The sequence below is a fragment of the Apis cerana genome, linkage group LG3 (genome assembly GCF_029169275.1).
Source record: "Apis cerana isolate GH-2021 linkage group LG3, AcerK_1.0, whole genome shotgun sequence".
NCBI lineage: Eukaryota > Metazoa > Arthropoda > Insecta > Hymenoptera > Apidae > Apis > Apis cerana.
In genome coordinates, this window is record NC_083854.1 from 116758 (window position 1) to 144728 (window position 27971).

Here is a 27971-nt window from a genome sequence, read left to right on the forward strand (position 1 = left end):
GAGCGATGTTTTTTATAATGGAAAAGCAAATACGGCCGTTCGTTGATCGAGGAGGGACGTTTATTGAATCGGGCCCGGCGACTTCTTCACTTCGATAAAAAGGTACACGTATAATTTTGTTCGTAAATCGTAATGTTGAATATTTGAAATAAATTTTGAATAGGAGTAAGAAATTTATGTAATTTGTTAAAGGAGCTTTAGAATTAATAATTAAATTATCTTTTTTGTTTTTCAAAATATTTCTATAAATCAGTTACAAAATAATATCGTGCAAATTATTATATCATATAACTTTTAATATTTAACATTAAAAAGTACAATGTCATTTTCTATTTACATTTTTCGTATAATAAACTATATGCTGAAAAAAGCTAAAATTATGAAGATCACCAAATTGTTCATCTTTCATTTTTAGATTTATCGTGACAAATCTTCGTAAAAAGAAAAAAAAAGTTCTATTTTTCGTTTGTAGAAAATCAATTACAAGGAAGAATAACACGAATGACGGTATCGAAATTCGTTAAAACGATTAAAATCGATGCAATAAACGGTGTAATGTTCATTGTATCCGTCATTCGGGCGATTTTTCGCGCGAACAATAGTGGCGTGTATTTCGTATCAATGACACCGTGATACGTACAATGAATGGTGATAAAATTGCGTTGGTGTCTGCCGGCCACGTGGGAAATTCAGTTCGCATCAAGCCACGCTTGTCACACGGTTGATGCTTCGATGTGTACGTACCTGGAACATATCATAATCCGTGAAACTTTTGAACACGTTTTATGGAAACGCGATATGTAATCAAAAATGTTTCGGTGAAAAAAAATTCTTCGGCGAACAATAAAGACCATTCACAAAGTTGCGAGGAAATATGTGAAGATAATTTTCTTTGTTAAAATTTCTTATTTATTCTTATAATTTCTTATCTTATTTCGTAACTTTTGAAAAATAAAAATTCTTTTTGTGTGTGTGCTATTCTTCTTAGGATAAATTACATTTTTACGAGCTTTGAAATTTTCGAACGAAAAGTAAAGAAGGATCCCTTATTTACATGAAAAAATATTCGAGCAATAAAAAGTACAATGATTTTGATTTTTAATTGATTTTTTTATTTTAAAATTCAAGTATATTTTTTCGGCACATTTGAATATTTCAATTTGAAATTTTAAATATATATTTATATATGTGTGTACGTGTATAAACTAAAAGCTTTACAATTTTAAATGTTTAAATTTTAAATTTCAAACATATATTTTAATTAAAAAGTATAAATGTTCGAATAATTCGATTTAAAACGTGAAATTAACATTTGTTTCTGCGAATAAAATTCTTTCGATTATTTAATGTTAATGTTTCAACTTTTTTTTATCATCCTGCAATCACATTGGAATCAATTGTTATTTAAATTTTATCTTTAAACGACGATATTTTATGGGGAATTAAATGTCGCAAAGATCGAAAATAATTAGGCAAATATCGAGGAAGATAACGTTTTATGCAATGGAAGAAATCGAGAGAACGAGAAATATGAATATAAAAGTGTAATCGAGAAACATTGGTTCTTTTCACGTGGAATTCGATAACAGAAGAAGCGAACAATCTGCTTCCTTTTCATCGTTCTTTCAACTCTCCGCCATTGTGATACGAGGAATTATCTTACGTACGAAAATCCACCCTCGACAACAGTCTTTCTTCGAAATATTTTCGTGGAAAGATCGATCAACCATGTCCACTTTTCATCCTCTCTCCTTCCATTCTTTTTCTTTTTCTTTCTCACTCTGCAATCTTTCAACATTATCAACTGCCAATGTCTTCTTCATGCCAATGATTTTTAGCATCTTGAAAGTAGGAAAAGTATCGGTTTGAATCATCTAAGAGAAAAAAAATAGAGGATAAAAACTCGGATAGAAGAAAGAGATAAAAACAAAATTGAAATTACCAAGTAATTAAAGAATATTTAATATAAAATTAAACATTTTTTTAATATTCAGTCTTGTGCATTCAAAAGCTACTTCTTGTATTTATATCTATATTTTATTCATATATATAAAATTCTTTATTTATAACACTATTTTTGCATCATTTATTACTAATATTGTTACATATTATTTTTTTCTTAAACTTTAACATTTATTATCAAATTATTGATCATGATTTACAAAAACAGAATAATTAAGTGCTAATTTCGCTTTCTTTTTTTTATAATATATTCGTTTTGCGATTTTATCTCGTGTATTAAAAACCAGCTATTTCAATGGAATATTTCGTCCAGCAATATATTAAATTTATAATATAATTAATACGAGAATATTTACAAAAAGATTCTTAAAACTTAAATTTTTATGAACGATTTTTCTGTAATAAACGAATTTAATTAATAGAGAATATGAAAAATAAGTAATACAAAGGAATAATAAATCATCGTTAAATTTAACATACTATAATTCATTTCAACTTTAAACAAAATAAAGATTCTTTTCACGGTATATGAATTTATTTATTAAGCACTTTGATACCTATGTTGCCGTAATTTAATATATAAAAATCGCTATTTTTATCGCAAATATATCAATGGTAATATTAGTATCCAAATTTATTGAAATATCTTTTTCGATACACACGTAAGGATTATTAATGACAATTAGAAAGAATGTACGATATTCGCATTGTTTCTGATATAAAATTATTTTTGTAGCATAAAAAAAAAATTTTTCCAAACTCTCGATTGATCAATTTATCTCTGTATTCCATCGTACGCATACAAGACTCGATAATGGTTCCGGAAAAAATCCATACAATATATTCATTCCGACCAAACTCCAATATTTTTTTCCTTTCAAAATAAATGGAACGCGTTTCATGGAAAAGATTTATAATACTAGAAGAAACTAGGAAAAAATTAAAGATTTCATCCTATTAAAATTATCTGTCTTAATAAAAGATTAATTAGTGAAATATCATTTTTTTTCTTTTTTTTTTTTTTTTCTTTTTTCGATTGAAGCGTATGAAACACAAGTAGTCATTGATAGACGTATACGCGCACTTGTTGCACGCATGAAAAGCTTCGATCCGTGGTCACCGCGATAAAAATAAGTTTTATACGCACGAAAGTAACTCGAGGGTGCGAGCGGGTAAAACCGGAAATAGCCGGCCGCCACCGCTTTCATTCGACCAAGAGGGGAAAAAAGGAGAAAAGAAAGGCGAGCGCTAAAAAAGGTGGATTATATCTCAATATTCCACTTATGCGCGTTATACAGCTTTTCTCTCTCTTTCTCTCCCTTCTCCTCTCTCTCAGTATCTCTATCTCTTTTTTCTTCTTCGAACGAACTGGCAAAAGAACACTCGAGGATGGTTGAGCAAGGATTTTTCTTTTTAAGTGAAGTTCGGGAAGGGAAAGTGAAAAGGAAAACGATTTTCCAAAAAAAAAATGATAGAAAGAAGAAAAAAAGGTACAAGCGTAGCGTCAGCTGGGAGAAGGGAAACTTACGGAAAGTAATTAGAAGCCACCGTTCGAAGGAAACGAGAGTACGAAAAGTTTCGGAACCCCTGTTGGCCATGGCTAAACACAAAATGCAGTTTCGCACGAAGCTTTGCGTATTTTAGACTCAAAAGAAAATTTGATCCTTTGAATATTGTTGTAGGATTTCTGGTGTCAAAAATCCAGAAAATATTTATAGAATTGTTTGTAATATTTTTATTAGGGTTGACGAGCCATAATGTGGAACAGAAATCACGGTACAAGAAGTGACATCGAAATATCGATTTAATGAAGTCGTTCTTTGGTCACGGGGTGGAACAACTCTCTGCTCCTAGAACATTACATTAGTTATTGAATGAATTGGTATCGTACGAGTAGTTGTAAATAAATTAATTATTGTGACTATTATGTATAAAAATATGAAAAAAACACATTATGAATGGATTTAATTGCTTCAAATAACGATATGTATAAATACAAAATTCTTATTTATAGTTTTCTCTAGAATAGGAAAATGAAAGAGAGAAGATGCTAAATGATGTGGAAATTTCTTGATATGAAATTTTAATAAAAATAATATTTGTTAATAATTTGTTAATAATGTTATTTATTATCATTGAATGTTATCTTTTCTTTTTGAAATGTAATTATTATCTATAATTATAATATAAAAGAATAATAATAATAATAGTCTTCATAATAATAGTCTTACATTCTCTCGGAAAATATTGTTTTATCGAAATAAACTTTATAACAATTATTATTATTATTATTATTTTAGAAAAATATTTATTAACAGATAATGAAAAAATATCTTGTAAAGTATTCATTTTGATTTTAAACATTTGAAAACTTATGATCAAGAAACATAACGAAAAAAATATTAATATCGAAACTATCGAAACTGCCAATATTGATCAACTTTATATTCTTTGCTTTTTGCAATTGTAAAAAGAAACGTACAGACACTTTCATCCAAAATTATTTTTACGATATATTTATCGATACCCTATAGATGGATAGTTAAAAAGTTAAGAATAATAGTCATTGGACTAATCGATAGTTGCAACAATGAGATAAACGTCATAATGTCTTCGTTCGTCGAAAAACACGTTTGACGTTTCATTTTGTTAAATGTCGAGCTGCAAACGAGATTTGCCTCGTTCGTTTTCACGTCACGTTCGATTCTCGGATAAGTAACGGAATTTCAGGAAATTTCTCTGGTCATGTATTGGATGTATTGGAAATATACTTAAATACCGCTGCGAATTTTTACGCAAGAATTCTGTGTCATCTATGCTTCATCGTTTAATTAAAAAGAGCGAATATTAATCGAGAATCTAAGAATAATAATGGAACAAGTCTATTATTTCGTTTGCCTTTTCAATCGCAAAAATAAAATCTGTATAAACTGTATATTGTTTATACGAGAGAATATGGCATTGCTCAGGGAAAAAGTAGTCCGATTTTTACGTTATATTTCTGCACAATATTTAATTCATTTAAATATCGTAGTCAAGATATATATTTTTTAAAAAAAATTATATATGCATATAAATATATTATTACAGAAATAAATTTTTACGAAAGTTAAAATAGTTGATAAAGGAATAAAAAAATACGGTTGAATTGTAACTAATTTTACTAATCGTAAATAATTAATTAACATATAAATACAATATACGTGTATATAATAAAAATGTATTATTTCAAATGTACAATAATTACTAAAAATTAATTGAAATTTAAACAAACTTGCTAATTTCACTTTCATTTTTATGTACATGCGAATCAAATTCAACTGTTGTTACTTTGCACACGAAGAAGAAAACGATCAAGCCTGATTGAACAATTGTATCGAAAATTCTTTCTTCAACAAACAGGAATATAAAAAGGAAGCTAGTGATAGATTCAATTTTGAGAGAAAAATAAAACCAATTTACGGGGATAAAAATCGAACAAAAGAATAAAAGGAAATAAAGTAAAGAATCAACAAGGAGGACCAATGTAAAGAAAAAAAGAATGCAATGAAAATTAGAAATTCGATTTTACGAATTGTTTCGTAGCGGTTGAGGATTCATTATCCCGCAATCCGTGAAGTGATTTAAATTAATTCTTCCCTAGTATCCCCTTTATCCCCGTCCTCGGCATTCTGTGAAAAGCTCGAGGTTAATCGAGGATAACGCAACAACGGCGTAATCGGCCTCGGCGAAAATTTATCGTCGATCCGATCGATCGAACGAAGAGAGCGTCGACGAAAGTACGGAAAAAAAAAAATGAGGACGGATTGGAAGGAGGGTTGATCTGTCATCGATAATGCCGCTACGTGTCCGGAATGTGGAAACGATCGAAAGTACGCGCAGAGAGGTTTGGCTGGAAACGAGGAAAGAGCGAGCGACTGTTTGCACGCGTGCGACGCGTTTATTGTATATGCAGAAAGTACGTGCTTCGTACGGAAACAAACGATTCATCGAATTTGCACGTGGCTCGCCTGATACGAACTCGTGCAACGCTGTGAATCGCTCGACGCTTTCTTTCGTCTCGCCACGGAGTTTCGCAAAACTGTTTTCGCGCTAGAATTTTGCGCCAAGCTCGATAAATTTAATCGTCTTCGAAATTCCATTCGCGTCAATTATCGTTTAATTCTGAAATTAAAAATGACTTTTCTTTTTATGGTGTGTAGTTCGCCTAGTGGATGAGAAATGTTTACGCGAATGAGAATTAAATTATCTGTCGCGTGCTAATACGAGATTACGCTCTGAATTAATTTTATGTAGACTGGGGGAAGAAAATTCGGTCGAATGTTTAATTTTAGAGAAGAGCTTAATATATATAATTTAAAGTTCTTGGTGCGCTTCGATGTTGAAAGAACAATCTCTGAAGATTGTCGCCCTCTTTTTATCGCCTTACCTTGTTAATATAAATCACGAAAAATTAAAATTATTAAAATCGATAGAGAGTGGCTATAAAATATAGCGATGCAAAAATGAACAAAAAAAATTTGAACCGAAATACATTCATTTATTAAATTTTAAATAGGCGATGATTAACTTTTATTTTCGAATTTTTGTTTATTTTTTTCAGGCGAATTCAATGCATCGAAAAGTAAGATTCCTTGCTATTTTTCGAAATAAAAATCTTTTATTTTTTATTAAATATTTTTTTTTTTAATTTCTTATTGAATCTTTTATATATTTACTGTAATTAGGTCTCGATGATCGATATCTAGCGATGAAAAACAATTGTTTACCTTAGAGCAATGTTGTTTACCAGTTTCCCATATAGGCAGAGCAATGGATAATCACGAGCAATGTCGATGCATATTATACAAGATTTGGATAATAGCGAACAAAAGGCAATGCAACTAGCAGCTAGCTCTGTAAAGCTTAAAATCTTAATTATCTAGTAGTTACTTTTATTGCTCGTAGCTTTTTTCTCTGCGTTGCCACAATTTTTCTTTTCGAAACGCAAGAATAATAAAGTAAAGTAAAAAGAAAAATTATCCGAAAGGAAAATGTTACGCATAATAATGTATCGATTTTTATAAATTTTATAAATTTTATTAATTTTTATACGTCTCGTTATATAATTTGACACGAAAATAAGAAGCGATGGATTTTATTTATTTGTTTATTTTTTTTTGAAAAAATATACGAATATAATATAAAATTACAAAATAAATAAAAATTAATCAAATATATTAATTGTAAATGATATAGGAGTAAATAACGAATATTTCATTAAGTTACAGTTATAGTTATTCTATATATCGTATTATAATTTTATTTTTTTCCTTTTTTTTTTTTACCAAATATAACATCTCCAAATATGAAGTTTAAAATTTACATAGATGAATAACTAGTAATAATTATTTTTTAAACGAAATTCATGTTTTCTATGTAAATTTAATCGTTTCGTCGAAGCTAAAAGGAACGTAAAAATAAATATTTCGAAAATATTATACGCGTAAAACGAAGAGATTAAAAAATTCTTTAATATAAAAGTTTCTTAGATAAATTTTTCAAAAATTACAAGTTAAAATAAAAATTAATATTTTAAAATTAAAAAACTAATTTGAATAATATTAATCAATACTTACAATTCTCATTCAGTTTTAATTTTAGTAATAAATTTTCTCGCTAAATCAAATTCGAAACGTGTCAAATAACGATTTAATTGAATTTATAAATCTTCAAATTGCAATTTAAACAATTTTGAGCTCTGTTGTTTACTCGGAGAATACTCAGTTATTTAAATAATCGTTTAATTATTCTGAATTTTCTTAAAAATCTTTAAGAAACGATTGAACTAGAACTCTATAATAGAAATTGGAGATAATCCATGAAAATTCTATTTCGAGAGATTTCTCGAATCAATAACAAATCAATAGAATTGTCAATGACATAAAGGAACGGAAATAATTTCGAACTAACAAATTTATAATTATTTACAATTCATTTTATCAAATGAACGTTTAGCGTGAACGTTTAGCATTTATGAAAAATTCTCTGTGGCCAACGATGAAAAATAAAACGAATTCATTATTTCCAGGACAATTACTTTCGATTCACAATTGCTCGCGTTTAATCGAAAATTTTTCATTCGAGATATTAACACCGTTGGCGTGATAACGATAATTCCGTAACACCACGATAGCGAATAAATCGCAACGATTAACAAGATTTTCGAATTTTATAAATATATCTGTCGAATCATTTTAATGGCCACTCGATCGGTTCTCTTACGATTAAAAAACATTCGTAGTGAAGTGTAGCGTGTAGCTCTCGAAACTGTCAAACGTCAATTATCATTCTCTGTCCACTCTGCATCGTGAAATTAAATTATCTTCACGGTGAATCGTTTAATCGCGTCATATTTTACCCATTGTAATCGAATCATTTCGAGATACACAACAAATGATATAATTGAAATGAAATCGGAACGATTCATTTCACCAACCCGTTCTCGAATCCACCGAATAACCGATAGATTATTATAATTTAGAGGCGACAAAATTTCACAATCGGCAATCAAGAATTTTCACGCGCCTCGATAATGAACCGTTCAAAAATTTTTCATATTTTTCGTGTCTATGGCGTTTATTAGTTAATTTTTATATTTAATTGTACGTATTGTTAAAATTCTTTTCTTCAAAATAACTATGAATATGATGACTGATGATATTTGTATGCAGATATTTCAAATAAATTTTCAACTAAATATCTTTTAAATTTTATTAATTTTATTAATTACAAAAATAAATAAAAATTGTAAGTGATTTTATTTTTTGGGACAGATTTTTATATCTATATCGTTTTTTGTTTAAAATTACTTTCGATAATTTCACAATTGAATTTGCAAATATTCGAATCTGTCCAAGCTATCAAAATGTTTCAAACATGTTTATCTAGAAATATTTATATTATATTGGAAACCATTTGCAGATAATTACAAAGATTTTCAGACATTTGGAAACATTCAAACGCGTACTAAACTTGTATTAAGAAATTCTCAAAAATATTCAAAGATATCTTAGAATATATATAATATAAAAGTATTCGATGTTATTCAGAATTCACAATGCCTCTGACTCATGATCAGAATACGAATTTGGTTTGAATGAATTAGGTTTCGAGTTTTTGTTCGAAAATCTCACGTTCTCTGCGCCATCTTTTTCGACAATGTCAGCTATTCGAAGAAAAATATTCACCGTTCAAACGAGTGAGAAAAGCGACACAAGCTCAAATTGCATCAAACTTGCAGACATCGCGGAATTCAACATGCGGTCTGCTTTGGAATTCTCCCTTTTGCGATAGCTAGAGCAACGCGTAGGAATTTATTAGCGCTCTCTCTCTTTCTCTTTCTCTCTCTTCCATATCTGCTTTCCCGCAAGCGCGAATAATCGTTTCTGTTACGATGATAATCCTTTAGCTCGCAGCAGAAATTTAATACCAATTAGCCGAGAGCTAATTTCCGGAAAAGTGTATCGGCTGATAAACCGGGGAAAGTTTGGTAGATCGTCTGATGAATTTTTAAATGGATCGGCGAATTTGAATATGATTATGGTGGTAGTTCGAGACGGTTATCGGTTTTGGATACGATAAGATGAATTTTTTATCTTTTTACGATGGGAGCGCTTGTTGTGTGAACTAATTTGGGCATCGTATAGATAATTTGAACATTTTATTCGATAAAAAAATACTTATTAAAAGAAAATATCCAAGGATCTAATACACGTATAATATTTAAAATACACAAAATACATTTTGAGAATCGTAGAATGAGAAATAATTCGAAACAAAGAAGGAATATCTACTGATGACAATTTTCCAAGCTTCACGTTACTCGTATTCTTTCACGTAAAATCTCTTTCATTCAAACGACACTCCCTATTAAACTTTAATCACCGTCGCCGACAAGATAATCAGCGATCGTTCTTCCTCGAACCGTCGTTTAATTAAGATGCTCGGTGGGACAAATGACAAATTTATCGGTGTGGCATCGACGAAAGGAATAATTAGTCCGAAATATGGGTGTTTGCAAACAGCGAAACACAGTGTACGCGAAGTTGGCCCCGGAACGTGTCTGCTTAGTAGATTCTAGACACGCGCTATTATCTCCGCCGGAAGTGAAAGTCCATTCGGCTGCTCACCCACCTGGTCTTTCCGTCCCGGCTCACGCGCTGTCATCCCGTATATCGGCTTCCTCTATCTGAATTAATTCACGTTTCTTCTTCGTTCCGTTTCTCCGACTCCACTAACCCCGTGATACTTGGCCGCTCGAAAATAATACTATATAATAATCATTCTCAACGATATGAGAGCAGAATTCGCCGAAACTGCGATTTTCGTGCCGAAATGTCACATAACTTATCGAAATCAATTTTTCGTTCCAGAATTGGTAACAGGGCGAGTTTGTGTTGGAGATCGTTGTTATCCGTCTCTGTTCCGAACGTTTTCTTTCGATGCAGGATTCGCCGTAGGAGCGTTTCTCGTGACGAAAAGCAACATTTTTCGTCCAAATTGATTTTTCATGGAAGAATTTAATCATTCAACAATGCGAATTTGTTGTGTTGGATTAACTAACGTCTCTCTGATCGTTTTCGATCCCCGATTCGCCGTAACAGCGATTTTCTTGTCGAAAAGTTACAGTTTTAATCAAGATCAATTTTTCATGCCAGAATTTCACATGATATGGCGAGTTTTTGTTCGATATATATTTCTGTTCGCTTTCGAATCCGAATTCGCGGTTTTTAGCGTTTTTAGCGTCGAAAAGCTACAATTTTGATCAAAATCGAATTCTCGTGGCAGAATTCGACGTAATTCGCGAGTATCGGCTTGAAAACGTCACTCTCAACGATATCGAAGGAGATATCAGAAGAATTTATTTGCGAATATTTTTCAGTTCAAATTCGTTTATCTAAAGGACGTATCACGTAACGGAATGAACATATTAGCTTTGATAAGAAGATTGGTATTAATTTTTCTTGAAATATTCATTTTACTTAAATAAAATTTTAGTTCTCGACAGTCTATCTACGGATGATGCGGATATACATGTTTGGAGATTATACATTAGCAATTAAAAGTTAGGATAGAAATAGATTTTATTTGAATTCAACGTCTCAATTTAGAATCTACATTTTTACCACACAATATCGTTGAAAATTTTAAGATGAAAGCAATCGTTCCTTATTAGAGGATTCGATATCTATATATTGTATTTTTTTATATTTTATATTTATATTTAACATATATTCAATGATAGACAATGATAGAGATTGGCTTGATGAAATTAGATAGATGTTTGAAATTGATATTATAAAAGATATTTAATTGAACATCTAAGTCATGGAAAAATATTGAAGATAATTTTATGAGCGAAAATAAATATAAATCTGATGGTGTTTTCAGTAAACATGCGTATTTGTACGCATTTAAAAAGACGCAATTAAAAAAAAAAGAAGCATTGAAAAAAAATGCAAAATGGTACTAGCAATTTGAAAAATAACTTGAAGATAAAAAAATAAGAGATGAAAACGCTGAAAAAATTGATTGAAAAAAGCGTGTGTATATATATATATATATTTATATATATTTTTTTTATAATGTATATAAACGGGTAGTATACATTAAAATTGTCATATTTCACATAAAACACATTAATATAAATTATTGGATTAATAAATTATACTATACATTTAGACTACTGATATTACTACTATTAGTTTGATTATTCGAGACTTTACTTGTAATTTAATGCATATCACAAACTTTTTTTTACTATCTTAATAAAGAAATTGAATTATTATGAAATATTTGATTTCAATGAAAAAATATATATAACATTATATTAAAATATCATATATAAAATAACTTATTTTTGGACAAATTTCTTTGAGTATGTGAAATCAAATCTCATTTTTCCATGTCTTGCATATAATTTCTTCTAGAAATATATTTTGTTCTATCTGATAGATAGATAATCTATCTATCTCCGATAATAGAGTTAGAATTCAATATTTTATAATTTAAAACTTTGTTTTATCTCGAATCACGAAATGAAAGTATATAAAGAAATGAAAATAATATTAAAACTTCAAAAATCGATTTCACTGCTTTGAAATGATATTTCATAATAAAAAAAAATTTCATATTATTATACACGCAATATTTTATATAAAAAATTATGTTTGATTTCGATAACACAAATACAATTGAATTTGTATAAAATATACGAAAACTTCTGCGACCAACTATATATATACTGTTCTTATTAACAAGTTAATAATGAAAAAGAAAAATAAATTTTATACGAAGTGGATTATCTTTAAATTAAAAAAAATATTTTGTTTCGACATTTTATCTAAATTAATTTAAAAAAATTAAGGCCGATTTTATTTTTTGTGTTCATATATATATATATATATATATTTAATATCCTTTTACAAAGCTGAAAATTAGAGAAAAATAAAGATTTTTGATACTATAAATAATATATATTTTTATGAAAAACAGTCATATATATAGTCTGACAATATTAGAATTATTAGTATTATTTGTTGATAAATAAATTCATGATACCATATATTTCATAATTAATTAATTAGTTAATTAATTAAAATTAAATATATATCAAAATTATATTAATATTGTTAACAGACGTGATACATTATTAATTTATAACAGTATGATCAATATGTTGTAAATATATGTATACATATATATATATATATATAAAATATTTTAAATCGAATGCTGTTATAGAACAGCTAAAATACGTTTAGAATATTCAATTTAAATGTCGTTTTTTGCCGTCACGTTTAATTATATTCCAATTAGATATTCTGTGAATTTATATTTTGTAAATCATATTCGTATATATATACACATACATATATTAATAATATATTTAAAAATACGATGTGAAATATAAATTATAAAAATGTAAACAAATTTAATGCATAATTTCAAAATATTGCTAAGAATAATACGTAAAGATATGTAACGTTAATGATTATAACCTATATGAATGTTGAAAATTTGACAGTAAAAAAAATAAAAAAAGAAAATCAGTGGTTTGAAACAATAAATATTTTAATAAGTGCTTAGTGAAGTGTTTTTTAGTTTTCTTTATTTATTTAATTTGAAAGTGTGAAAATGTAAATAATTTAACTATTTTTCTGTGGAATATTTTTACCAATTTGTATTATAAAATTATAACAATTATAACAATTATAACAATTGTTTATATAATAGAATTTTAGAACATACGTAAATATAAATCTCACATATAGTTTCTCTCCATATTAATTTTCATGGTTTTGTTATTTTGAAGATTATACTTTTTAAAATTATACGATATAATTAGAAGAATTATAATAATGCAGAAATATTTAAATTCATAATAATTTTGGTGTTTAAATATATTGATAAACATTCGTAATAATAATAATTCATTTTAAATATATTTTGTAGCAAGATTTAATTGTCTATATTACTAATTAAAAATAATATTATTTAACTCTATTACGTGGAAATCGAGAATGTGTAAATATTCGACAATGTGGAACTTACAGTAGTCTAATCTCGTGGTTTGTGTTCTTAAATGTCGTATAAGTTTTTATAAAATCATAAAACTAAAAATTAACCTTTATATATATTATTGGAATAAGTCAAACATTAACATCTGACTTTTATGTAATAAATATATCAATATTTTTTTTCTCTTTTATAAGGAAAAAATTCATTCAATGTGCCTGTCATTGCATACTGTCAAAGTACATAGGCAGCCCTAAGATGTTATGCAGAAGCATGACTGTTAACTTTAAAGCTATTCTTTTCTATCACTTTTAAACGTAAATAATGAAACGAAGCAAGAAATTTGGTTAGATTAGATATAGGAACCTTTGGTCCTTTGGTAAAACACATATCTGAAAATATAATGGCAATAAAATACTAAGCTTGGATTAAATATTCATCATTAAGATTAAAATATTCACTTTTCATTAGAAAATTAAAACAAACAGAATCAAACATTTTTAAACTTTTAAAAATTATAATTTTAAACTTCAAAAGAAAATTTAATAAATTAATTTATAAAATTTAAAAATTTTTTTAATTTTTTCAATGTAAAAGAAATATTTTTTTTAAACTAAAATTTTAAATCTAAAAATACTTTCTAGTATTTTTATTACGTTACAACTTATTTCAACTTTAATAATAAACGGGCGGTTTGTACACTTTTTAAAACTAAAACTATCTTTAATTAAAGTAATTTTAGTTGGTATTTCTTATAAAATAGAAGTAATACGTCGTTAGGACATTGAAAGGGCATTCGCGATGCAAAGCAATACGGCACTAATAGAAATCGAATTTACTAAATAGAATTAAGCGGCGCGAACCGACATGACTGGGAACTTTAATCCAAACGATTAGATGGTGCTAAAACGACGTGACCGGGAATTTCAATCCAAACGATTAAATGGTGCTGAAACGACGTGACCGGGGAAATAATCGCGAACAATAAGATGGCATCGAGACGACGTGGGGAAATAGTCCCGAACGATAGAATGGCGCCGAAGCGACATGACCGAGGAACATCAAGGGTGGCAAAAATCCAGATACTACTTTAGTGGAGTCTAATTTACAATAGCGATTTAGAGATAATGGTATTGCAACAGGGAAACAGGATCAGCAACAAACGCTGGAAAGCGCAGTGGAAAAAGTCATACAACAACAATTGGGCAAACTTAATATGACATAAACGGAGCGCGGATTGCGACGTTCACAAACACGAAACAAGACCCACAGAACTCTATAACAATGATTCCATCTGATGCAGGAATCGGGAATAGCTCCGAGAAAACAAAGGAAGCTGTTTTAAAGATCATCTCGCCTGTAGCGGAAAAACTTAAAGTTAAGCATATAAAAAAAATTAGCAGCATATAAAAAAAAAGCAGGAATCCTCGTAGAAATGGCAGGTCAAAAAGACCTTACGACCCTCCTCGAGTACCCAAAACTGAGAGAGGCTGATTTCGTGGTCGGTGTCCCGGCGAAGAAATATCCACGAGTGATAATATATGACGTTTCCAGAGCTAATAATGACGAGGAGATAATGAAAACTCTTATAGAGCAGAACAAACACGAAAGAAATGTTCCGCCGACAAATTAACAAAGTTAACATTTAAAACCGATGACAGGAAAAAAGAAAGATGTAATTGAATGTTCAAAATCTCGAAAGAAGCACGCGAAATTCTTATTAAAAAAGAGAGGATCTACATTGGCTGGAACTGCTGCAGAGTACAGGATTATCTAGTGGCGACGAAATGCTACAAGTGCCACAACTTTGGACATACAGCTAAGTATTGCCGGAACGATAAGGAGGCCATTGCGCGGAGGAAGGCCATGCCTTCAAAAATTGCCCTAACAAAAACAAAAATCTAATTTGCCATAAGTGCAAGAGAAGCGGAAAGACATCATCACACGCCGTGATGGATAAGGCCTCTCCTTCTTATAAGGTGGTTTTGAATCAGATCCTACTACGAACGAACTATGATCAGTAAGATCTATAAAGATGTATGCGAACTACGTTTGGCTCTCAACATGCGGAGAGCGCAATGTGTCACCCTCGAGATTGCACGGATCATGGACGATGAATGCATCGACATCCTGCTCATGCAGGAACTATATAACCCGAAAGGGAAATTCATCGGATTCGGGCGGCGTGTACTCGTGGTCTCCGGAGGCAAATCCGGCACTGCGGTCATGGCCGGAATAACAATGATCACGACGACCAAGTTGACTCATCTGTGACGTTTATTGCGTGTGTGTAGAAGTGATCGAGTCCTTCGGACGAATATATCTCGCAAGCATTTATTTTCAATGCTTCGATAGCATTGAATCACATCCACCTTTCCCGGAGAGAAATTAATCATTTCGGCCGATGTAAACGCAAGATCACCTCTATGGCACTGTCGTCATGCGGATACCCGTGGCGAGGAGATCGAGCTTGCCCTGGCGAGTCTTGATCTCACGATGCTGAACGAGTCGTAATCACCCCCCACTTCTGCACTCTGACGCCTCGATTATTGATATAACTTTTGTGTCCTGAGGTGTTCGAAGTAAACTCGTCAGGAAGTGTTTTGTCATGGAAGGATGGACAATCGGCGACCATAATGTGATATTGACAAGTGTGGCACCGCAGCGAGGCCAGCAATACCAATTGATACTCCTCAGATATAACATAAAAACAGCAGACTGGGAAAAATTCCGGATGTGTATCGCGGAGTTGCGGAGTGGGGAACGCCTAAACGCCGAGATCCTTTCGGCTGAGAGAGTTTCCTCTGCGTTGATTGCCCTGCGGGATATCGCCATCGAGGCGTACAATCATGCGATGAAACCGAAAAAGGCGCATGTGAAATCAGTTTCATGGTGGACGGAATTCTTGACCAAGCGCAAGAGGAGGATGTACGCGGCGAGAAAGGCGTTCCAGATGGAGCGTGTTCCCGAACTTAGATAGAATCGAGGTCGAAATTCTTAAGGCCTCCCACGTCATCATTTGCAAAGAGCTGCAAGATTTCTTTAACGTCTGTCTACGGTACCTTCTGCCTATCTGTGCTACGGTACCTTCCCCGAGACTTGGAAAGAAGGCTCCGTGGCCTACTAAAGGATCCCGACAAGGACGCATCGGATTCGGCCTCGTATCACCCGATCTGTCGTCTCCTTTCAGTAATTGGGAAGTGTCTGGAGAAATTGCTGGCAGAAAGACCGTTGTTTTCAGACAGTCGGTACGCGGCCACAAACCAATACGGATTTCGAAGGGGAAAATCGACGACAGACGCAATCCTAAAAATGAGGAAAATGGTAAAAGAATTAACGGACAAGTATGTCCTCGCCATCTTATTTGACATCAAGGGAGCACTTAACCATGTATGTGGCCGAGCATGTTGTACCGCTTGCGAGAGAGAGGTTGTCCGAGGAACCTATTCCTTCTTATTGCCGACTACTTGCGAGACGTATGGTAGGCAAACGCGGGCTCGTTACAAAGAACGCCACAAGGAGATACTCGCAAGAATCCATATTCCTGGGCCCAAGTCTCTGGAACCTAGTTTTCGACGACACTCTCGGACGGAGGGGCGTGCGGTCGCATATATGGACGACCTCTTGATAATAATTTCCGGAAATAGTCGCGCCCAAATCGAAACGGCGGGACAGATCGTCATTGGAATAATTGAGGAATGATGGGAAAAGAAGAAACTCATCCTCTCGGCGCAGAAGACCGAAATGATTTTGCTAAAAGGCACGCTGAATTCCAGAAGACCACCAATTCTAAAGTTGTAAGGTCGCCAGGTGAGAATGAAAACGAGCATCAGATACTTGGGCGTATATCTGGATACTGGCCTGCGAATAATGACACACGTGCGAAGAATCAAAGCGAGAAGAAAAATTCAACGCTCTTGCAGTAACCTTAACGATAGCGAAAAGAGACTGGGGCTTGGACCACGCATGTATGTCAATGCTGTACAATGGTATATTTATTCCAACGTATGCAGCGGCGTCATAGTGCGATAGACTTAATAAATCAGGATTGCGCATCCTAGGCCAAGCCCAGCGCCTAGTCCTCGCTAAAGTAACGAAATCATACCGCACAGCATCGGCGGATGCTCTGCCGGGTGAAAATCCCGCCTATAAATCTAAAAAATCAAGGAAATGGAAATTAAATACTAGCTAAATAAGAGGAAACAACCGATAAGATAAGATCAAGATAGACCTTTTTTTTTCTCTAAACTAAAACTCTCGAAAGTTAACATAATTTAACATAATAAATATTGTTGAAAAATTGAATATTTTGAATATTTAGTAGAATATTTAGAACGTTTTTTTTATAACGTTAGAATATAACGTTAATTTTGTCGATAATTACTCGTAATTCCTATTTTTATAATTTTAATTGTAAATTAAAAAATTATAAAATATAAATGGTTATTTTTACATTTCTGCAAGGCTTAATATAGGAGCATAAATGATTTCATGAAGTTGACCGTGTGTATTCTATATTTCGAATATAATTTGACAAAAAACTTTTCGTCTTACAATCTGTCGTTCGTTACTTCGATTTATCGATAACAAATTGTTAAATCGAACAGATCATACAGATTGAACGAGGTAAATAAGATAGGATTTATTTTATATCAAGAAAGTTGCAAATGGAATTATTCGAATTGGAATAAGTGATGCGATTAAAAATTCGTAAAGAAAGTACAATTTATAACATAACATAACATGGAATGCATAAGATATTATTTTCAAGTTTTTATTTTGTTATTGTTTATCATTTTTTAATTCTTTTCCTTCTTGAAATTCTTGGACAGTAATAGTAAATTAGGAATACTTATTAGAGAAAACCATTATCTATTCAATAATAATAAAACGAAATGATAATTTGTACTAAAGTATAAAATATATAAAATTGTATAAAATATTTGTCATTATATATCGTGCAAACATAGAAAAAATTTTTATTTCGTCATTATAACTTATTAGTGCAGATTAAATTTGTAATTTGTATCAATAATTTTATACGTGTGTGCGTGTGTGTGTTTATTAATTTCAATTTACATAATACCTATACACAGTTCAACATAAAATAAAACAAATAAATATATTTATCTTTAGAGAGTCCAAATGGATTTTAAAATAAATGCAAAAATTAATTAGTATAAAATGTCGATTGATATTTATTTAAAATACATTTAAATAATATTTATTTAAATTATAAGCAATTTGAATTATCTTCATCTCGCTTCAACAAACATCAATTTAAACTATTATAACTTAATTAATAAGTCATAGAGAAATTTTTATATAACAATTTTTATTTTGAATTTTAAATCTTTAAAATCTTCAAAGATACCGTCACAAATATATTAATGCATTATATACTAATACTCTATGAAAAATTATAAATAATTACTTCAAAGTATGTTCAAAATTAAAAGATTGATATGACTCAAAATTGAATAATAAAGATAAAATATATATTTTGCAAAAAATACAATTTAAATTTTAAGAATTATATTAATTAATTACTGTAATTAATTAATTACTTGGAAAGATAGAAAAAAGTTGTAGAGAAAAAATTATTGAATTCTTTTTAAGTAAATATTATATTCATATTTTAAATTACTTCTATATTTGGTATCTTCGACTTATTGCAATAAGATAATTCTTCGTGACAAGAATGACAAAAAATTAAAATCGTATTCCATTTTCTTCGTGTTAATTTCTTTCCGAAAGACAGGTTATACAAATTAAACAAGCCTATCGTGTGTTAAGTTATTTAACATCGTAAAATTATTTTACGTTTAATTTATTACATAATTATCACATAATTATTATTTAAAATTCGCAAAATTTCGATATATTTAATTTATTAGTACAACATAATATTTAAATTTGAAGCAAAAATTTTAATGTTTAAATTATAATAAATAATCGAAGTGTTTTATATATTAATTTTTTCTATTCTTTATTCTTTTTAAAATTTTCAATGAGTATTTTTAACTCTCAAGTATATTTAATTATCTTGAAAATTAAATTGTAGCTTTCTTTTATCTTTAGTAAATTTAATTTACTAATTATATCATATATAGTATATTCAACTTCACATTTCCAAAATTTTAAATTTCGATATATTACGTTTAAAATTTATGTAATAATTTATATAATAATTTAAAAAATTAGAATTTTTTAATTATTTATTTATTTTTTAAGTACTCTCTCACTTCCTATTTTTTAATATTCCAATAAAAACTAAAAACTAAAAACGCTAAAAACTGCGAATTCGGATTCGAAAGCGAACAGAAATACGACATCGAACAACAAATACGACATATCACGTGAAATTCTGGCATGAAAAATTGATTTTGATCAAAATTGTAGCTTTTGGACGCTAAAAACGTTAAAAACCGCGAATTCGGATTCGAAAGCGAACAGAAATACGACATCGAACAACAAATTCGCCGTAACAGCGATTTTCGTGCCGAAATGCTACTGTAACTTATCGAAATCAATTTTTCGTTCCAGAATTTGACGGTAACAGGGCGAGTTTGTGTTGGAGAGATCGGTTTAACCGCGTTCTGTTCCGAACGTTTTCTTTCGATGCAGAATTCGCCGTAGGAGCGTTTCTCGTGACGAAAAGCAACATTTTTCGTCCAAATTGATTTTTCATGGAAGAATTTAATCATTCAACAATGCGAATTTGTTGTGTTTGATTAACTAACGTCTCTCTGATCATTTTCGATCCCCAATTCGCCGTAACAGCGATTTTCTTGTCGAAAAGCTACAATTTTAATCAAAATCAATTTCTCATGGCAGAATTTGACGTGATATGTCGTATTTGTTGTTCGATGTCGTATTTCTGTTCGCTTTCGAATCCGAATTCGCGGTTTTTAGCGTTTTTAGCGTCGAAAAGCTACAATTTTGATCAAAATCGAATTTTCGTGGCAGAATTGAACGTAAGTCGAGGGCGTCAGCTAGAAAACGTCACTCTGAACTATTATCAAAGCAGAGTTTGGCGAAACTTCGATTTTCGTGCAGTAAAGCAGTAAATAACGTATCGAAATCAATTTTTTGTTCCAGAATTTAACGTGACAGGGCGAGTTTGTGTCGGATAACGTCTCTCTGAACGTTTTCGATGGAGAATTCGCCAAACGTAAGACTTTCGATTTTCGTGACGAAAAGTTACAATTTTGATCAAAATCAACTTTTCATGCTTGAATTTCACATAATTTTGTTAGTTTTTGTTCGATGTCGTATTTCTGCTTGTTCTCGAACCCGAATTCGCGGTAGCAGCGTTTTTAGCGTCGGAAAGCTACAATTTTTGATCAAAATCGAATTTTCGTGGCAGAATTGAACGTAAGTCGAGGGCGTCAGCTAGAAAACGTCACTCTGAACTATTATCAAAGCAAAGTTTGGCGAAACTTCGATTTTCGTGCAGTAAAGCAGTAAATAACGTATCGAAATCAATTTTTTGTTCCAGAATTTAACGTGACAGGGCGAGTTTGTGTCGGATAACGTCTCTCTGAACGTTTTCGATGGAGAATTCGCCAAACGTAAGACTTTCGATTTTCGTGACGAAAAGTTACAATTTTGATCAAAATCAACTTTTCATGCTTGAATTTCACATAATTTTGTTAGTTTTTGTTCGATGTCGTATTTCTGCTTGTTCTCGAACCCGAATTCGCGGTAGCAGCGTTTTTAGCGTCGGAAAGCTACAATTTTTGATCAAAATCGAATTTTCGTGGCAGAATTGAACGTAAGTCGAGGGCGTCAGCTAGAAAACGTCACTCTGAACTATTATCAAAGCAGAGTTTGGCGAAACTTCGATTTTCGTGCAGTAAAGCAGTAAATAACGTATCGAAATCAATTTTTTGTTCCAGAATTTAACGTGACAGGGCGAGTTTGTGTCGGATAACGTCTCTCTGAACGTTTTCGATGGAGAATTCGCCAAACGTAAGACTTTCGATTTTCGTGACGAAAAGTTACAATTTTGATCAAAATCAACTTTTCATGCTTGAATTTCACATAATTTTGTTAGTTTTTGTTCGATGTCGTATTTCTGCTTGTTCTCGAACCCGAATTCGCGGTAGCAGCGTTTTTAGCGTCGGAAAGCTACAATTTTTGATCAAAATCGAATTTTCGTGGCAGAATTGAACGTAAGTCGAGGGCGTCAGCTAGAAAACGTCACTCTGAACTATTATCAAAGCAGAGTTTGGCGAAACTTCGATTTTCGTGCAGTAAAGCAGTAAATAACGTATCGAAATCAATTTTTTGTTCCAGAATTTAACGTGACAGGGCGAGTTTGTGTCGGATAACGTCTCTCTGAACGTTTTCGATGGAGAATTCGCCAAACGTAAGACTTTCGATTTTCGTGACGAAAAGTTACAATTTTGATCAAAATCAACTTTTCATGCTTGAATTTCACATAATTTTGTTAGTTTTTGTTCGATGTCGTATTTCTGCTTGTTCTCGAACCCGAATTCGCGGTAGCAGCGTTTTTAGCGTCGGAAAGCTACAATTTTTGATCAAAATCGAATTTTCGTGGCAGAATTGAACGTAAGTCGAGGGCGTCAGCTAGAAAACGTCACTCTGAACTATTATCAAAGCAGAGTTTGGCGAAACTTCGATTTTCGTGCAGTAAAGCAGTAAATAACGTATCGAAATCAATTTTTTGTTCCAGAATTTAACGTGACAGGGCGAGTTTGTGTCGGATAACATCTCTCTGAACGTTTTCGATGGAGAATTCGCCAAACGTAAGATTTTCGATTTTCGTGACGAAAAGTTACAATTTTGATCAAAATCAACTTTTCATGCTTGAATTTCACATAATTTTGCTAGTTTTTGTTCGATGTCGTATTTCTGCTTGTTCTCGAACCCGAATTCGCGGTAGCAGCGTTTTTGATCTTTTAAAATTTTTTTGAAAATTTATTTTTTATTTTTCTATCTTCAATAATAATAAAGAAGTGAATATATCTATATATGTACATATATATATGTTTGCAATTTGTATTGTATTCTTTTATATATCTAAAAAATTGTCGTATAAACGTCAAATTGTGATGAAATAAATAGTTTTTATCGTTATTTATATATATATCGTTAAAAATTTTCTTTTATATCTTTTGTTGATATCGGTATTTTTCATTCAGTTAATAATTACATGATACTTTTCTATTATTATATTTCTTAATTAATTTTTATAATTTATATATATAAAAAATTGTATTAAAATTATATTAGCAACACGTTTGTTTAATTTTTAAAGTATAGTAGTTTGATATCGAATATTATTTTAGCTATTAACTAATATAAATTTATATTATTTATATTTTATTCGGCCGTCATGTTTATTTTTTAATATAACTTCTGCGAATATATAATATATAATTTTTATTCATATATAATAATATATATAAAAATCCAATATATAATATAAAATATAAAATGTAAGAACATTTGTTTTAAAATTTTAACACATTGTATATATATATAATGAATATATAATATGTAACATTAATGAACATAACCTATATGAAAGTATAGGATTTGTTATTAAGAAATAATGAAAAACAAATATCAATCGATGAAATAATAAATGTTTTAACAAATCATTTTGAAGTATATTTAGTTTTTTTATCTGTATAATTTATAATTTTAAAGGTGTAAATATTTTAAATATTTTCCTTATGAATATTTTTCAAATTTACATTAGAAACATAACAATAGTTTATATTATAGGATTATAACATATAAAAAAATATTAATCTCACGGAGATTCTTAATCTATATCTATATAGTTTTGTTGATTTGATGAAATCTTTTAAAATTAAACGTTATAATTACAAATTTAAATTAATTATAAAAATGTAGACATACTGTAACTCATAATAATTTTTATAATTATAAATCTTTGTAAACTTTCTTATTCATAATATTCTATTTTAAATATATTTTTGCAAACGAGATTTAATTCTCTATATTAATAATTTGTAGTAATATTATTTAATATTTTGCAACAGACTCTCAATCCTTTCTCTACACCTATGACTTCAGGGATTATATTAGAAGGATTATATTAGAAGAAGGGATTATATTAGAAGAAAGAAGACATAAGTTTGCAATTTTTTAAATTTTGAAATATTTAAATGATTTTCTGTGGTGTTTGTAACATTGATGATGTGTTATCATCGAATAAAAATGATATAATTTTGTAATTTTTAAAATCAGAATTTTTGAATCATTGTATCTCCGAATATAAAGGAAATGCATGTGATTTTTTAAGATAGTTGTAAACAAGAAATATTTCTCTTTGAAACGTTAATCGTTACTGTAAATCTTTGGATTTATTATCTTCGGTATTATTTTTAGGTAAAGAAAAATAATTTTGCAATTTTATAAATATAGAATCTAAGAAAAATGTTCCCTTTCTCTACAGAATACGACTAAAACATATTTTAATTTTAATTTTCGATATCTTAATACTCGAAATATAAAAGAAAAAAGAATATGTAAATTGAAAATAAAACAAAAGAAACGAAAGTCCGAAGAGTTTAAATTTTTGTTTTATTCTTTGTCTTTTATTATTATATAATATATATAAATATATTTAATCATTGAAATGAAAGATTAACTATTTGTCGAGTATGATGATTTTTATCGTTGATTTAAAAAAGAAATATCATTCAGGACGTTGAAAAAAATTGAAAAAAAAATTGATTTAATATAAATCAAACTATTTAAAATATGAATATAAGATTTCGATCTGGAAAATGAAGATGACGTTCGAAGATATTAGTCGTAGATAATTTTGAAAGAAAATATATAAAAATAAGTGAAGTAAAAGAAAAGAATAAAATTTGTTAGAGGAAATATTAAAATAAAATAGTCAAATTTGAAACTTAGACCAAGTGGAATATATAATTCATTGTTGAAAAAAAACCTCACAGGATGGAATAGGATGGAAGAGAAGTTCTTTGCAAGGATTAGCTATTATATATATATTAGTCTATATGTTAATCACAGTTGTCATTAAGAATCGAAATTACATGTTAAGAAAAAGTTCTAAATTCAAAAAGTTCTTGAAAGATATAAAATTCAAAAAATTCGAAAGATTTAACAGTTCAGAAAATTTTAACGGTTCTAGTTCTCGAAGTTCTAACAATTCAAAAAGTTCTCCTAAAATGGTGGTATTCTCTAAAGCCCTCTCTATATTAATCTCGCGAGCTTGCAGGTACATTTCAGTAGGGTACACTATTCAATAATTCTATGGATTAATTACCTGATTGAGTAATTATTCTTAATCCAAAAAAAATTCCTAGAATGAGTTAAGGACCACTCACAAGTTCGTCGTTTCTCAAGAAGCTATTGCACACGTATTTGCAGTAAAGTTCTTCTATTACCGTTGAGATGTGTAGTGTACCGTTAGAAGTATAGTCTTAGGTTCCAGAACCGTATTGACACTCCAATTATGCCAAATTGTTTTTAAATGTACAAAGCGAAGGGTTATCAAGTTTTTTTCTCAAAAACGACACTGTCTTTGCAGAAGCCTATCTGTTCCATATCTAGTGTTCAGTATCTGAACAATTATTGTTCTTTACAATAAAGAAAAATGGCAGTAACAAAATTCAATTGCACAATTTTTCTATTTTTTTTTATTTCCCGTTTTCTTTTATTTATTAATATATATCTTCTTTTTCTTTGAAGCATATAAACGATTATAAGTCCGAATCGAAGAAATAATGAGAATCATTATATTTTTAATAAACAAATATATGAATTATAAATTTAAATTTTTAAATATATAAATTTATAGTTAATTTTTAATTAAATAGATATGAATTGAATATTGATACATATAAAATACTGCAAAATAATGTGTTTATTCTTTTTCTCATCTATAATTGTAATCTTATCTTATGCTGCATTAATTACATTAATAACATTGAGAATGACATTAAAATGATAATCAAACAAAACATTTTTATATTCCAAATTTTTTAAATCTAAAGCACGTATAAGACTGTGCTTAAACTTAAATTATTATTGTCATTTTAGAATTACTCTTAACATTATCGATTCAGTATAAAAAACAGCATTCTTAATATTCAAAATTGAATATTCAAAATTAAATAAGATATGTTTTAAAAATATAAATGAAAAAGATATATATAAAAAATTAAAATAGTCAGTATATTGATACAAAGAAATTAAAAGTTATTTTTTACGTAAAAAAAACAGAATTAAAATATATACTTATATGTAAAATATAATAATGAATTCATATTTAATGATTAATATATCAATCAAATAATTATAGTAATAAATTTTTCGTTCATGATTGTGATGTAATAAGTTTGATCAAATAGATATTCGTGTTGAAATTCTCATTGAAAGCATTATATATCTGTTATAAGATTAATGTCAATTATTCATAAAATTAATCTTTTATTAAATTAAACTGATTATTGAATTGTACATTAGAAGATAATGATCATTTATATATATAGAATATTTAAGTTAAAGAAAATTATTTATAAAATAATTAAAATGACTTTTATTTACATTTTTTTATTAAATTATTATTATATATTTTATTAAATTAATCTTAAGTTTCATTTTATATTATGTAATATTAAATTTTTTTTAATATTTAAAATTTTTTTTAATATTAGAGTAAGTAGGATAAATCTCAATTCTGTAATACTTAAAAGACTAATAAACAATTAATGAGAAACATATAATATGGAATGATATTAGTTTTGGTATTAGTTTTTTTTAATATTTTTTGGTAAAGTTCATTAGATGAACAATAGATGAACAACTACCAATGTTCCAAAATAATTGATTGTTATCTAATATAATTTGTATATATTATAATTTGTATAAATGTATAATTTTTTTCGATTACCCAAATCTCTGTAGCCAGGAATAATTTCCGTTGACAGACGATTTATTTATTTTTTTTTATTAATAAAAAGTTGTCACGAAAGATGTGTCGATATTTCATATATAAATATTCGAATCATCTAAAAGAAACAAAAATGAATGTTCTAGTATTTTGCTTGTTTTGAAGTAAATATGTATTTATAATACGTAAGTTATCTAAACATATTAATGATATAGATATGTGATTAGAATAGAAATAATTAAATACATATACATAATATAATAATTATCTTACTGACCGAAATATAAATATAAAACATAAGATTAAAATTTTATAGTAATATTAGAAAAATAATTAGATTCAAATGAAAATAAATATAAATTTTATAATTGCATATTTTTAATTATCGAAATATATAAATCTTGATTTTTTAAGATAAAATTTAAAATCGAAAATACGTATCAATATAATAAAAACCATATAATTTGCATAATTCATAATATTCATAATATATTTATGATCGATTAAACATTATTCTTCTAATTTAAACAATTTATTCATATTACATTCATATTACTAGACTATAATTAATTGAAGATAATGTAAAAAAAAGAACAGATGATTAAATTACTATTATATTTCGTATAATTTCTAAAATTCTTCATATTAATTCTGAAGAAAATAGGGCCGCTTTGTCGGTATCCAGAATGATCTTGTTTTTTTTTGTGGATTCGCGTTTCCAAATCTCAATTTTACTGTCTTAATTGCGAACATTCTATTAGATTCGAGGAAAGTAAAATAAAGGACTGCATCGCAGCTTTCTTTCTTGATCGATGCTTTATAGGAAGCATCAGATTTGTCTATGCATCCTACCATGGATGCAGGAAGTGATATGATATCGATAGTGCCGTTATAAATGATTATGGCATTAATCTGTATTATTATTATTATACGAAATGTATACATACGCATAGCCGTCCTGCGCGTAATCAATGGTCATATATTAGAGTTGAGAATTTATATCCATCAAGAAGCTCAAATGGATCACTTTTATCTGGAATTAAAATATTTATTAATTTTATCGCCGATTCAGGATCACTTTTGATTCTTATTCAAGTCGATCACTTTTATAAATTAGAATACAAAAATTAATTTATTTATTAAGTTTATTAAGTTTTAAGTCATCAAACACTTTTGGAATAAAGAATTAATTATTGAGTCTTATTTAATGTGTCTAAAATAAAATTGACAACTTATAGTTGCTTTTGATCTGTATTTAAGTTTTAACTATCAATATTTGAATATTTATGCTATCAAAAACATGGGTCAATAATGGCCTGTGCTTTAATGAGAATTAGTAAAATTTTGAATTCTTATTATTATTAAGACCATTTGTAAAGATATATAGAGTTTTTAATTATGTAGAGAATTTACTAATTATTTACTTATTTTCATATAATTAATATCAATTGATCAATAAAAACCAATTTCAAAAATTACTTTCAACTATTTAATATTTTAAAATAGCATATTGTAACGCTTA

At 29.1% G+C, this 27971-nt stretch overlaps 1 long non-coding RNA gene across 1 annotated transcript; it reads right to left on the reverse strand.

The window, feature by feature from the left end:
* Nucleotides 1-275: 275 nt before the first annotated feature.
* On the reverse strand, nucleotides 276-27482 carry LOC133665865 (uncharacterized). The gene is made up of 3 exons (XR_009829293.1): nucleotides 27397-27482; nucleotides 1668-1874; nucleotides 276-744 (listed from the first exon to the last, which is right to left on the reverse strand). It is a non-coding gene; the product is annotated as an uncharacterized LOC133665865 (long non-coding RNA).
* Nucleotides 27483-27971: the final 489 nt, after the last annotated feature.